The 14,187-nt window shown below is 37.8% G+C and overlaps 1 long non-coding RNA gene across 1 annotated transcript in view; it reads left to right on the top strand.

Moving 5' to 3' along the window:
* LOC110463174 overlaps positions 1-13,840 on the top strand; it is a 98,132-nt gene extending 84,292 nt beyond the window's left edge. The window contains exon 3 of the long non-coding RNA XR_002464354.1: positions 13,775-13,840. This is a non-coding gene — a long non-coding RNA (uncharacterized LOC110463174). The remainder of the gene's footprint in view (positions 1-13,774) is intronic.
* Positions 13,841-14,187: the final 347 nt, after the last annotated feature.

The following is a 14,187-nucleotide window of genomic DNA, read 5'->3' as shown; positions in this document are numbered from 1 at the left end:
ACAAAATTTGTTAAATTTTGATTTTAATTCTTTTTAAAAACTAACTGGTTTAAATTTTGTATTCAGTTGTCGTATAAGCAGATAATGGTTTGTATTACTAGACCCAGGTTGGTGAGACAATGTGTAAAGTACACTAGACTTTGTATAAGTGTGATATGAAGTTTTCAGGGTTAGGGACCCCAAGTGAGGGTGATTCACGTCACTGATAGTCTATAACCTGTCACTGATAAGGCTACACAGTCCAAGGGCCCTACATCTAGGTCGCTGTGACCTCTATTGATAACATCAACCTCAGACAAAGTTTGAGCATTGACAGATAAATCAAACAATGACCTCATGCTCTGTACTGTTTCAACAGCTCCTGTTGAGGGGCCACAAGTCTAAATGTCAGCGGTAAAGTGTGTTGTGGATGACCTTTGTAAAGTGTGTTGTGGATGACCTTTGTAAAGTGTGTTGTGGATGACCTTTGTAAAGTGTGTTGTGGATGATCTTTGTAAAATTGGTGAAAAATATACATCAAATTGAAGAGTATAGAACAGTTTTGACCTTAATTCTTCCTACTTACAGAAACTGCCAGACTGTTTGTTTGTACAGCTCGTATTGAGAGGCCAGGAGTGTAAATGTCAGTTATTGTGGGTGACCTTAGAGAAAAAGGGGCATTCGGAAAGAATTTTGACCTTATCTGATGCTGACAGTTTCTTACAAAGTATTGTTGAGGAGGAAGTTGTGTATAGTACAGAATGACTAAGTGTATAGAGAGTTAGATAGAACAGAATGACTAAGTGTATAGAGAGTAAGATAGTACAGAATCACTAAGTGTATAGAGAGTTAGGTAGTACAGAATCACTAAGTGTATAGAGAGTTAGATAGTACAGAATGACTAAGTGTATAGAGAGTTAGATAGTACAGAATCACTAAGTGTATAGGGAGTTAGATAGTACAGAATCACCAAGTGTATAGAGAGTTAGATAGTACAGAATGACTAAGTATATAGAGAGTTAGATAGTACAGAATGACTAAGTGTATAGAGAGTTAGATAGTACAGAATCACTAAGTGTATAGAGAGTTAGATATGACCTTACACTTCTGCTTAAAACCATGGAATGTCCAAGGGCAAGGTCATTTACACATACAGTATATATCTTGTCAAGGAATTGGCTTTCACATCTAACTTTGACCTTGAAATAATATTCCATATAAATATTCCATATTCACGAGTGCTAGTTTCGCACTTCACATTAAACTACTAATTATAATAGGTACTGTAATGATAAATTCAAAAAGTGAAAAATTAAACTGCAACGAAAATTTTCCAGTATACAGTAACCCTGCGTAACCCTGTCTTATGGTGTTGTTAACTCTTTCACCCCTGAAATTTCATAATGAACTATTCCGACCTTTGAATTGGAAGAGTTCCAATGTGTCTTCAGGGGAGAATGAGTTAAATACATCCACACGGAACTCCTACTTCTGTAAAAGTCTTCTTTTCTTGTAGTCCCTATTTTTTTGCAGATTTTCGTTAAATGGTCAATATCACGGGAACCATTTTTAGCTCACCTGGCCTGAAGGGGTGCGGCGTCCGTTGTCCGTCCGGCGTCAATATTTTACTTTAAACAACTTCTTCTGAATAACCAAGAGGCCCAGGCTGATGATATCTGGCAAGTAGCATGCTGGGATGAAGGGCTACCAAGTTTGTTCAAATGAATGACCTTGACCGACTTTCAAGGTCACAGGGGTCAAATATGTTAAAATCTTCAAACAACATCTTCTCAATAACCAAAAGGTCCAGGGTACTGATATTTGGCCTGTAGCATGCTGGGATGAAGGGCTACTAAGTTTGTTCAAATAAATGACCTTGACCCACTTTCAACCCAATGTCCTTGTTCAACATTCAAGGTCACAGGTGCATATGTTTAAATATTTTAATTGGTTCTTATGAATCAAACACTGATATTCTGCCTGTAGCTGTATTTTAGTCCACTTTTAAGATTACAAGTGTGAGATTAATACCAGGTGAGCGATGCAGGCCCATTGGGCCTCTTGTTCCTGGATTTCAGATCTAGTTAGTGGCCATGCAAAATTGTGGTCATGTAAGGGAGATAACTTTACAATAATTCACAGTAAAAATTGTTTCCACAAAAAATACTGAATATTATACCCTACAAAAATAAAAGCTTTACAATATCTGATGATGCCACATAAAGACGTGTGGTATTGTGACTGATTACAAACTCAGAAAACAAACTCCTGAAGATTGTTTTGAGAATTTGGTTTCCATGGCTTTTTTTATAGAGATCAAATTTAGTTAAGTTGAGTTTACCCCAAATTAGAAACTGGGTTGTACCATATCATTTTAATTTGATTCCCTGTGATGCAATATCTGCATAAAGCTGGACAGAATAAGGGTAAGGTATTAGATGGTGGTTAAAGGGACACGAACATTTAATGATGAGTAATTTTATTGGCATGTGTCACAGAAGTTCTGAGCAGCTCAATAGAGAATTTCCATATAGAGAAGATTGGTTTCATGACTTTTCAACAAACTCTGTATATTTGAGTGACTGTTATTTCCAAAATATATAACAGAACTTTCTGTTTTTGACAAAGATTTTGAAAATTTGAACATTATTGATCATGGAATAAAATGTTTGTTCCTTATGTTAAACCTTCGTGGCTTTTATGGTTGCTGCAGAACCGCAAAAAGAAATACAAAAAAATAATTGATTGATAGACTTGACTACTGTTTGGTTATATGGGGTATGATCAAATTTTTAAGCTTCAAAATACAACAGAACTTTTCATGTTAAATCTTTACTAGGAGGATACCAGATTTGTGAGCCTTTCGTCAAATCAAGGATGCAAAATTATGTTTTGCCTTTATTCAGAGGAATGTCCAGTTAAATTATGAAAAGAGTTTTATATTTAAATGACTGAATGTGAAAGGGGATGTCTAGTGTGATGTATAGGGGGAAGGGAGATTTGATACCTGCTCCTCTGAGGGCGGCAATGAGATAAGGAAATATCCGACTGAACTTCTTCTAATTCTGTTCTCAAACAGATTCTAAATCTGTTTTATGCCAACTCACGCTACAGATACTTTGAAATTGCAAATTCAAATCAGACTAGTTCGTGTGTTAGTGAGGCTTTCAGTCAGTGTCATTACAGAGCTTGAACCTGACATGAGCAGAAAGATACGGTGCCATCTTTTTTGTGAGGTGTGAGTTGGTTATTGCGGTTTGCCGTCAGCAGGGTTAGTGGCCTTGTTACTTGTTTTGTTTGATTGACTATTCTCATCAACATCAATCTCAAGCAATGTATTGTCTATGGGAAATCTTAGACTTCAGGGAATCTCAAGAGTTGAGATGTTTTATACAAGTGGGCCCTGTCACTCATGTCTTAAAACCTGATGAACTTTAAAATCAGCACATTTCAGTATGAAAATCAAGGGTTCTTTTTTCAAATTTAACAGTATTTACTGGTATGCATATTTTTTAATTGTGCTGCTATGAATTGTACTAAATATACATTTCTTAACCAGGTTAGAAAGATATATATTATCATTCATCAAAATCATATATTCAAAACAGATGATTTATTTCCTAAATAAACATTGTGGACTTCCTGAAGCTGGTATCTCTTCCTATACCAGTTATTCTACTGTTATGTCACACAACACAAAACATACAAATGTAAATAAATTCCCTTTCTCCTCACACTGTTGGGGGTGGGGGCCTGGAGGCCGGGGAGGGGAGGGGGACAGGTGTGAAGAAGANATTTGCCAAGACTTCATGGCCAACAGGGCTTGAGTTAAAATGTTAATCCATTTATGGATAAATTTGAGTGAAAGTTCTGTTTTCAGGAGTGACTCAATTTTATAGCTGTGGTCAGCAATATTTTAAGTTTCAAATTCAGATATGATTCTTTCCTTCAAATACTCCAGTTGAACCTATTTCTGGTAACACCTGTAGGCTACAAGTATATAGACTGCAGGTGTCTGGGCAAAAACATCAGCTAATTGTAAAAGTATTTGAAATAGAAGATCTCATTAAACAGAAACTTATCTACAAGGAGAGATTGTGGCTGCCCTGCTGGAAAAGTAATTTAGATAAAATATGTAAGTTCATCCTGGTTATCACTGATAGTGGAAGGTTTCAGAGATTTATGGATTTCATGTAAGGAGTCGCACTAGTGAAAATCTTCTATAAAAACATTTAAGTCTGCAATTATTTGACTGATGACACAGAAGACCTGTAGAGATTTCTGTCAACAATCAGCCCTGTACCTGATCATACACTGTTTGATATAAATTTGTGATCTTGCTGTAGAAGTAGAATGTACTTACATATTAATTAGTTCCAAAGGACTGTAATAAAACAGGTGTATTATGTAGTATACAACCCACCCTTTGTCATCGATAAGCGACTATCGGAAAGATTTACTTTATTTCATAAGAGATCTTCATGAAACTTAAATAGAGTGTTAGGTACAATGTACATGTTTTACATAATTATGATTGTCTTCTCTTTCACCCCCGAAATTTCATAATGAACTATTCCAACTTTTGAATTGGAAGAGTTCAAATGTGTCTACAGGGGTGAATGAGTTAAACAATATATATTTATAATGATCTTTATTTTCTGTAAAAAAAAAGAGTATTATTTTATGACTCTGGGATGTAGGACATTGTCGATAGTTTTAAGGATCAATGTCTATGTCCCACTGCACTGTGGTATTCATATACACAGTAACCTCCCCTTTATTTTGTTTTGGCTATACACCGAGTTAGGGCTATGACGATTCCATTAACCAAGTAGCATAGTCGGTTACAGAGATAATATAACAATACAAAGTCCAGGGTTTGAATCCTTATCTAGCCCTGCTTAATTTTTAGCCATGGTGCGTCGTCCGTCGTCTGTCATTTCGAGTCAATATTTTACTTCAAACAACTTCTTATTAATAACCACAAGGCCTAGGGTGATGATATTTGGCCAGAAGCAAACTGGGATGAAGGGCTACAAAGTTTGTTCAAATAAATTGACCTTCACCATTATTCAAGGTCACAGGGGTCAAATATGTTAAAAACTTTAAACAACTTCTTCTGAATAACAAAAAGGACCAATATGGTGATATTTGGCCAGAAGCATGCTGGGATGAAGGGCTACCAAGTTTGTTCAAATAAATAACCTTTACCGATATACAAGGTCACAGGGGTCAAATATGTTAAAAACTTTAAACAACTTCTGCTGAATAACTGAAATGCCCAGGATGTTGATATTTGGTCAGTAGCAGACTAGGATGAAGGGCTACAAAGCTTGTTCAAATGAATGACCTTGACCCACTTTCAAGGTCACAAGGATCAAATGTCGTAAAATCTTCAAACAACTTCTTCTCAATAACCAAAAGGCCAAGGGTACTGAAGTTGGGCCTGTAGCATGCTGGGATGGAGGGCTACCAAGTTTGTTCAAATGAATGACCTTTCCCACTTTCAGCCCAATGTCCTTGTTCGTCATTCGAGGTCACAGGCGTCATATGTTTAAATCTTTTAATAGGTTCTTATGCATCAAACACTGATATTCTGTCTGTAGCTGTTATTTAGTCCACTATCAAGATTACAAGTGTGAGATTAATACCAGATGAGCGATGCAGGCCCATTGGGCCTCTTGTATTTAAGGTCACAGGGGTCAAATATGTTTGAAACTTTTAAACAACTTCTTCTGAATAACCAAAAGGTGCAGGATGATGATATTTGGCCCATAACATGATGAGATGAAGGGCTACCAAGTTTGTTCAAATGAATGACCTTGACGTTTATTAAGGTCAAAGGGATTGAATATGTTCAAAATCTTAAAACAACTTCTTCTGAATAACCGAAAGGCTCAGGATATTGATATTTGGCCAGTAGCATGCTAGGTTAAAGGGCTACTAAGTTTATTCAAATGAATGACCTTGAATTATATTCAAGGTCACAGGGGTAAAATATGTTTAAAATCTTTAAACGTTATCTTCTGAATAACCAAAATGCCAAGGATATTGATATTTGGTCAGTAGCATGCTGGGATAAAGGGCTACTTACTTTGTTTAGATGAATGACATTGACTTATATTGAAAGTCACAGGGGTCAAATATGTTTGAAACCTTTAAACAACTTCTGAAGAAAAACCAAAAGGCACAGGATGATGATATTTGGCCCATAACATGATGGGATAAAGGGCTACTAAGTTTGTTCAAATGAATGACCTTGACATTTATTCCAGATCACAGGGATCAAATATATTCAAAATCTTTAAATGACTTCTTCTGAATAACAAAATGCCCAGGATGTTGATATTTGGTCAGTAGCAGACTAGGATGAAGGGCTACAAAGTTTGTTGAAATGAATGACCTTGACTTATATTTAAGGTCACAGGGGTCAAATATGTTGGAAACTTTAAAACAACTTCTTCTCAATAACCATAAGGTGCAGGATGTTGACATTTAGCAAGTAGCATGCTTGGATGAAGGGCTATCAAGCTTTTTAATTTGAATAACCTTGACCCACTTTCAAGGTCACATTTGGTCAAATAAGTGTAAACATTTAAATGACCTTATCTTAATAAACAAAAGGATAGGGTGGTGATATTTCTCAAGTTGCATCCTGAGATGAAGCGCTATGAAATTTGTTAAACATAATGACCTTATTGGACTTTTAAGATCACAGGGGTGAAATGGTTTTTAAATCTTTTAACGGGTTCTTTTGAATGACTTATAGTCATAAATACTGGTATTTTGCCTGTAGCTTTATTTTAGATCACTTTTAAGGTTACAAGTGTAAGATTTAGACCAGGTGAGCGATGCAGGCCCATTGGGCCTCTTGTTACAATCAGGACACTGTTGGTGATAATATTTTGTTTCTTCCATCTTTAGTATTTCTCATAAAAGTCCCGCAAGGTATGGTTTTCCTTTCAGCAATAATTTATCAAAGCTTCAGTCATGCTCAAAAAACATAGTTTCCAATGTGTAGTTACACTTTTTGGCAGTGGTACATGATCAGTCAGAAAAAAATTCAAATTGCTATAACTTACTATAAAATTTTCGTGCACGAATATTATTACTGCAGATCATATGTAAATCTTTTGCACTTACTCTTAGGTTTAATTCATGTATCTCACTGATTTTAAACACCTGTGCTCAGAAACTGACAGCAGTTGGATTTTTAATTTGGCAATATCATTGCTTGCACATCAGTGTTTAAAACGGCCCTTTCTATCTCACGTTGTGTGTCCAAAGTCACATGGCATTTAATTTCATTACAAGTACACAATAATTGCATGTTCCTGTACATTTCTCTCCACTAGATCTAGAACCTGAAGAAACCTGGAGGCTGGCACGTGTGTGCTGCAGACATGTGTTTATTGGTGCACCACCTCTGAGGAAACTATACTCTGCTTCAAAGTCGAACTTATCTATATGTAGCCAGCCAGCTGTGGCTTCCTGATTTTTTTTAAAGATGATTCACACTGGCCAATGGTTAATGCATGTTTAAACCTCGGAAACTTGTACATTTTTCGGTGATCTGATTAATACCAATGTTATACCTACAACAGAGGGAGCTTGATTTAACAGTTACGGTAGATTTTCTTCAAGTATTCTCTGCAAAAATAAAACTTTGTGGATATTTTAACTGACTTGATCTCTGGGTTAACATCTTGTTTTACTGCTATTTAATACTTAGGTATGTAAAAGATTTGATTTTTAGCTCACCTGGCCCAAGTGAGCTTATGGAATGGTGCGGCGTCCGTCGTCAACTTTTTACTTTAAACAACTTCTTCTGAATAACCAAGAGGCCCAGGCTGATGATATCTGGCCAGTAGCATGCTGGGATGAAGGGCTACCAAGTTTGTTCAAATGAATGACCTTGACCAACTTTCAAGTCCACAGGGGTCAAATATGTTAAAATCTTCAAACAACTTCTGCTCAATAACTAAAAGGCCCAGGGTACTGAGATTGGGCCTGTAGCATGCTAGGATGGAGGGCTACCAAGTTTGTTCAAATGAATGACCTTGACCCACTTTCAAGGTCACAGGGGTCAAATGTCTTAAAATCTTCAAATGACGTTTGACCTTGACCCACTTTCAACTTAATGTCCTTGCTCGACATTCAAGGTCACAGGTTTCATATGTTTAAATCTTTTAATAGGTTCTTATGAATCAAACACTGATATTCTGCCTGTGACTGTACTTTAGTCCACTTTAAAGATTACAAGTGTGAGATTAATACCAGGTGAGCGATGCATGCCCATTGGGCCTCTTGTTTTTGTTGCTGGACTTTCCCATATTTGCTCCCATGTATATTTTATGTCTCTCAGAGACTTTGGTTTATAACAGAATCTTCTTGCAGCAATTTGGTATTCTGGCTAGCTATTTAAATCATGTTCAGACAGCAAAACAGTTTTGATCGCTCACTTAGGTCACATATACTAAATAGGTTTATTAGAGTAACATATGGTGACAAGGTAATAAAATGTACTCTGTTGTTAACAAAAAAAATCCCTAAGAAATGTTCTTAAAACTTTTCTGTAAAACTTAAATCATTTACATGGACTAATTAGAGTAAAGCTCCATGATACCTAGCTCATAGCGTAGAAGTCAGATGTTATTGAATGATGCATGTTACTAATAGAAATAAGTCAATCCAACCTAAAGGATGTTTACCGTATGTGGGGGTACAACTGTACTACCATCTGGAGACCACAACCTTCACACCTGTTACCCTGAAATCATCACATGGTTTTATCATTTCATTGTAATAAGGATATGTTTACAAATAGGAGTAATTGATTGGTCCGCCACTGATCCTGTCAGCCACCATCATGCTGTGGTTTCCATCCTGTCTACAATCAAGAAACCTTTATACTCCCTTTTATCTTTATGAAGAATTTCCTGGCTGCATACTACTACTAGCTTATATTTATCTCTTTTTAGCCAAGTGAGCTTATGGCATGGTGCGGCATCCATCCATCGTATGTCGTCCATCCGTCCGGCGTATGTCGTCCATCTGTCCGACGTATGTCGTCCATCCGTCCGGCGTATGTCGTCCATCTGTCCGGCGTCCCGTCTGGCGTCAACTTTTTACTTTTAAACAACTCCTTCTCAGAAACCAAAATGCCTAGGGTGATGATATTTGGCCAGAAGCATGCTGGGATGAAGGGCTACCAAGTTTGTTCAAATAAATGACCTTCATCCATTTTAAAGGTCACAGGGGTCAAATATGTTAAAATCTTTAAACAACTTCTTCTGAATAACCAAGAGGCATAGGGTGATGATAGTTGGCCAGTAACATGCTAAAATGAATGGCTATCAAGTTTGTTCAAGTAAATTATCTTGATTTATATTCAAGGTCACAGGGGTCAAATTTGCTTAAAACCTTTAAACAACTTCTGAATAACCGAGAGGCCTAGGGTAATGATATTTGGCCAGTAACATGCTGGGATGAAGGGATACCAAGTTTGTTAAAATAAATGACCTTCATTTATTTTCAAGGTCACATGGGTCAAATATGTTAAAACCTTTAAACAACATCTTCTGATTAACAAAGAGGCCTAGGGTGATGATATGTGGCCTGTAGCATGCTGGGATGAAGGGCTACCATGGTTGTTCAAATAAATGACCTTGACCTATATTCAAGGTCACAGGGGTCAAATATGTTTAAACCCTTTAAACAAATTCTTCTGAATAACCAAAAAGCATAAATCTTTAAAAGTCATCTTCTCAATAAACAAAAGGTATAAGGTGGTGATATTTGGCAAGTTGCATTCTGGGAGGAAGGGCTATGAAGTTTGTTAAACTAAATGTCCATGTTTGACTTTCAGGGTCACAGGTTCTTTTGAATGACTTGATGTCAAGACACTGATATTTTGCCTGTAGCTTTAATTTATTCCACTTTCAAGGTTACAATTGTGAGATAAATACCAGGTGAGCGATGCAGGCCCAGTGGGCCTCTTGTTTATGCTCCCTCCATAAAATGGGGGAGCATATAGTGTTGCCCATGTCTGTCCTGTCCCATCCCGTCTCATTGCCTTCCCTGTCCCATGATCAAAGTGGTTGTAACTATTTATAGAACATCAAACACTGAAACTAATTCCACATGGTGACGGGGGCATTCATGTCTTACAGGCATTTTCTAGTTTACTTAATAATTCAATATTCTAGAGATGAGGCAAGTCTACCTGACATCTTCCGCTGGCACTGTTCAGTCAGTCGGGGAATCTGTTAGTCTCCCTTTCATCCTGTGTCGTCGTCATTTCATTGGTCCCCCGTTCGTCTTCTGCTGCCCATGTTTAGTGAGGAGGGGCCTGTTGGTAAATGATATATCCGATCTTACATGAGTTTCCATTTCATGTGAGATTTATGAAATGAGTGTAAGAATTTTTCAATTTAGCGAGCCTCAAATTTCTTTGTCTGGACTGTTGTCATTTCTTCTTTGCCCATACATCTATTCAAGTAATTTTTTATCGGATCCTGTGCCCATATTGGATCATACTGTCATTATTTATGAGACCCATATCTATTATTTTAACATACAAATGTGGAAAAACAGTCTTTTTATTGAATTGTCACAGAAAGCGATATAAGTTTTTTCCAGTAAAGACTGCAATTGTCATGTAAGGGCGAGTAAATCATAATAACAACACCAGATAAGTTAGAATAAGTTCCTAACATTGGGTACTCCAGTGGATATCAGACATGTTGTCAGATCACATAACAACAACACCAGATAAGTTAGAATGAGTTCCTAACATTGGGTACTACGGTGGATATCAGACATGTTGTCAGATCACATAACAACAACACCAGATAAGTTAGAATGAGTTCCTAACATTGGGTACTACGGTGGATATCAGACATGTTGTCAGATCACATAACAACAACACCAGATAAGTTAGAATGAGTTCCTAACATTGGGTACTACGGTGGATATCAGACATGTTGTCAGATCACATAACAACAACACCAGATAAGTTAGAATGAGTTCCTAACATTGGGTACTACGGTGGATATCAGACATGTTGTCAGATCACATAACAACAACACCAGATAAGTTAGAATGAGTTCCTAACATTGGGTACTACGGTGGATATCAGACATGTTGTCAGATCACATAACAACAACACCAGATAAGTTAGAATGAGTTCCTAACATTGGGTACTACGGTGGATATCAGACATGTTGTCAGATCACATAACAACAACACCAGATAAGTTAGAATGAGTTCCTAACATTGGGTACTACGGTGGATATCAGACATGTTGTCAGATCACATAACAACAACACCAGATAAGTTAGAATGAGTTCCTAACATTGGGTACTACGGTGGATATCAGACATGTTGTCAGATCACATAACAACAACACCAGATAAGTTAGAATGAGTTCCTAACATTGGGTACTACGGTGGATATCAGACATGTTGTCAGATCACATAACAACAACACCAGATAAGTTAGAATGAGTTCCTAACATTGGGTACTACGGTGGATATCAGACATGTTGTCAGATCACATAACAACAACACCAGATAAGTTAGAATGAGTTCCTAACATTGGGTACTACGGTGGATATCAGACATGTTGTCAGATCACATAACAACAACACCAGATAAGTTAGAATGAGTTCCTAACATTGGGTACTACGGTGGATATCAGACATGTTGTCAGATCACATAACAACAACACCAGATAAGTTAGAATGAGTTCCTAACATTGGGTACTACGGTGGATATCAGACATGTTGTCAGATCACATAACAACAACACCAGATAAGTTAGAATGAGTTCCTAACATTGGGTACTACGGTGGATATCAGACATGTTGTCAGATCACATAACAACAACACCAGATAAGTTAGAATGAGTTCCTAACATTGGGTACTACGGTGGATATCAGACATGTTGTCAGATCACATAACAACAACACCAGATAAGTTAGAATGAGTTCCTAACATTGGGTACTACGGTGGATATCAGACATGTTGTCAGATCACATAACAACAACACCAGATAAGTTAGAATGAGTTCCTAACATTGGGTACTACGGTGGATATCAGACATGTTGTCAGATCACATAACAACAACACCAGATAAGTTAGAATGAGTTCCTAACATTGGGTACTACGGTGGATATCAGACATGTTGTCAGATCACATAACAACAACACCAGATAAGTTAGAATGAGTTCCTAACATTGGGTACTACGGTGGATATCAGACATGTTGTCAGATCACATAACAACAACACCAGATAAGTTAGAATGAGTTCCTAACATTGGGTACTACGGTGGATATCAGACATGTTGTCAGATCACATAACAACAACACCAGATAAGTTAGAATGAGTTCCTAACATTGGGTACTACGGTGGATATCAGACATGTTGTCAGATCACATAACAACAACACCAGATAAGTTAGAATGAGTTCCTAACATTGGGTACTACGGTGGATATCAGACATGTTGTCAGATCACATAACAACAACACCAGATAAGTTAGAATGAGTTCCTAACATTGGGTACTACGGTGGATATCAGACATGTTGTCAGATCACATAACAACAACACCAGATAAGTTAGAATGAGTTCCTAACATTGGGTACTACGGTGGATATCAGACATGTTGTCAGATCACATAACAACAACACCAGATAAGTTAGAATGAGTTCCTAACATTGGGTACTACGGTGGATATCAGACATGTTGTCAGATCACATAACAACAACACCAGATAAGTTAGAATGAGTTCCTAACATTGGGTACTACGGTGGATATCAGACATGTTGTCAGATCACATAACAACAACACCAGATAAGTTAGAATGAGTTCCTAACATTGGGTACTACGGTGGATATCAGACATGTTGTCAGATCACATAACAACAACACCAGATAAGTTAGAATGAGTTCCTAACATTGGGTACTACGGTGGATATCAGACATGTTGTCAGATCACATAACAACAACACCAGATAAGTTAGAATGAGTTCCTAACATTGGGTACTACGGTGGATATCAGACATGTTGTCAGATCACATAACAACAACACCAGATAAGTTAGAATGAGTTCCTAACATTAGGTACTACGGTGGATATCAGACATGTTGTCAGATCACATAACAACAACACCAGATAAGTTAGAATGAGTTCCTAACATTGGGTACTACGGTGGATATCAGACATGTTGTCAGATCACATAACAACAACACCAGATAAGTTAGAATGAGTTCCTAACATTGGGTACTACGGTGGATATCAGACATGTTGTCAGATCACATAACAACAACACCAGATAAGTTAGAATGAGTTCCTAACATTGGGTACTACGGTGGATATCAGACATGTTGTCAGATCACATAACAACAACACCAGATAAGTTAGAATGAGTTCCTAACATTGGGTACTACGGTGGATATCAGACATGTTGTCAGATCACATAACAACAACACCAGATAAGTTAGAATGAGTTCCTAACATTGGGTACTACGGTGGATATCAGACATGTTGTCAGCTCACATTACAACAACACCAGATAAGTTAGAATGAGTTCCTAACATTAGGTACTACGGTGGATATCAGACATGTTGTCGGATCACATAACAACAACACCAGATAAGTTAGAATGAGTTCCTAACATTAGGTACTACGGTGGATATCAGACATGTTGTCAGGTCACATTTCAGTAGCCGACAGGACAACAAAAGATTGATCTGAAGCTGCGATGGAAATTAAATTGTAATTCTTGTATCCACAGAACCCCAGACTCCACAGAACCTCAGACTCCACAGAACCCCAGACTCCACAGAGCCTCAGACTCCAGAGAACCTCAGACTCCACAGATCCTCAGACAACCCCAGACTCCACAGAACCCCAGACTCCACAGACCCCCAGACTCCACAGAACCCCAGACTCTCCACAGAACCCCAGACTCTCCACAGAACCCCAGACTCTCCACAGAACCCCAGACTCCACAGAACCTCAGACTCCACAGAACCTCAGACTCCACAGAACCCCAGACTCCCCAGACTCCACAGAACCCCAGACTCCACAGAACCCCAGACTCAACAGAACCCCAGACTCCACAGAACCCCAGACTCTCCACAGAACCCCAGACTCTCCACAGAACCCCAGACTCCACAGAACCTCAGACTCCACAGAACCTCAGAC

The sequence above is a fragment of the Mizuhopecten yessoensis genome, unplaced genomic scaffold, assembly GCF_002113885.1.
Source record: "Mizuhopecten yessoensis strain PY_sf001 unplaced genomic scaffold, ASM211388v2 scaffold10869, whole genome shotgun sequence".
NCBI classification, from domain to species: domain Eukaryota; kingdom Metazoa; phylum Mollusca; class Bivalvia; order Pectinida; family Pectinidae; genus Mizuhopecten; species Mizuhopecten yessoensis.
Note: the sequence above shows the minus strand (reverse complement) of the source record. Positions and strands in the feature narration are given on the sequence as shown.